Source organism: Oncorhynchus masou, chromosome 1 (genome assembly GCF_036934945.1).
Source record: "Oncorhynchus masou masou isolate Uvic2021 chromosome 1, UVic_Omas_1.1, whole genome shotgun sequence".
NCBI lineage: Eukaryota > Metazoa > Chordata > Actinopteri > Salmoniformes > Salmonidae > Oncorhynchus > Oncorhynchus masou.
In genome coordinates, this window is record NC_088212.1 from 6,766,258 (window position 1) to 6,768,122 (window position 1,865).

The following is a 1,865-nucleotide window of genomic DNA, read 5'->3' on the forward strand; positions in this document are numbered from 1 at the left end:
AAGAGGCTTAGAGGGGGATAAGGAAATGGGACAGGCCACTATGATGAAGCTTAGAGGAGGAATAAGGAAATAGGACAGACCACTATAAAGAGGCTTAGAGGGGGATAAGGAAATGGGACAGACCACTATCAAGAGGCTTAAAGGGGGATAAGGAAATGGGACAGGCCACTATGAAGAAGCTTAGAGGAGGAATAAGGAAATAGGACAGACCACTATGAAGAGGCTTAGAGGGGGATAAGGAAATGGGACAGGCCACTATGATGAAGCTGAGAGGAGGAATAAGAAATAGGACAGACCACTATGAAGAGGCTTAGAGGAGGGATAAGGAAATGGGACAGACCACTATGAAGAGGCTTAGAGGGGATAAGGAAATGGGACAGACCACTATGAAGAGGCTTAGAGGGGGATAAGGAAATGGGACAGACCACTATGAAGAGGCTTAGAGGAGGAATAAGGAAATGGGACAGACCACTATGAAGAGGCTTAGAGGAGGGATAAGGAAATGGGACAGACCACTATGAAGAGGCTTAGATGGGGGATAAGGAAATGGGACAGACCACTATGAAGAGGCTTAGAAGAGGGATATGGAAATGGGACAGACCACTATGAAGAGGCTTAGAGGAGGGATAAGGAAATGGGACAGACCACTATCAAGAGGCTTAAAGGGGGATAAGGAAATGGGACAGGCCACTATGAAGAAGCTTAGAGGAGGAATAAGGAAATAGGACAGACCACTATGAAGAGGCTTAGAGGGGGGATAAGGAAATGGGACAGGCCACTATGATGAAGCTGAGAGGAGGAATAAGGAAATAGGACAGACCACTATGAAGAGGCTTAGAGGAGGGATAAGGAAATGGGACAGACCACTATGAAGAGGCTTGCGGGAGGGATAAGGAAATGGGACAGACCACTATGAAGAAGCTGAGAGGAGGAATAAGGAAATAGGACAGACCACTATGAAGAGGCTTAGAGGGGGATAAGGAAATGGGACAGGCCACTATGATGAAGCTTAGAGGAGGAATAAGGAAATAGGACAGACCACTATGAAGAGGCTTACGGGAGGGATAAGGAAATGGGACAGACCACTATGAAGAGGCTTACGGGAGGGATAAGGAAATGGGACAGACCACTATGAAGAGGCTTACGGGAGGGATAAGGAAATGGGACAGACCACTATGAAGAGGCTGAGAGGGGGGATAAGGAAATGGGACAGACCACTATGAAGAGGCTTAGAGGTGGAATAAGGAAATAGGACAGACCACTATGAAGAAGCTGAGAGGAGGAATAAGGAAATAGGACAGATCACTATGAAGAAGCTGAGAGGAGGAATAAGGAAATAGGACAGACCACTATGAAGAGGCTTAGAGGGGGATAAGGAAATGGGACAGGCCACTATGAAGAAGCTGAGAGGAGGAATAAGGAAATAGGACAGACCACTATGAAGAAGCTGAGAGGAGGAATAAGGAAATAGGACAGACCACTATGAAGAGGCTTAGAGGGGGATACGGAAATGGGACAGGCCACTATGAAGAAGCTGAGAGGAGGAATAAGGAAATAGGACAGACCACTATGAAGAGGCTTAGAGGGGGATAAGGAAATGGGACAGGCCACTATGAAGAAGCTTAGAGGAGGAATAAGGAAATAGGACAGACCACTATGAAGAGGCTTAGAGGAGGGATAAGGAAATGGGATAGACCACTATGAAGAGTAATAGAAGACAGGGGGGAAAGGAGGGGAGAGAGGTGGGAGAGGAGGTGGCAGGTGGCGGTTGGGTAAAGGTAGAGCATGGGAGAGAGTCAGGGGGAAGAGAGGAGGGGCAGGTGGAGGTTAGAGGGAGAGTCAGGGGGGAGAGAGGAGGGGCAGGT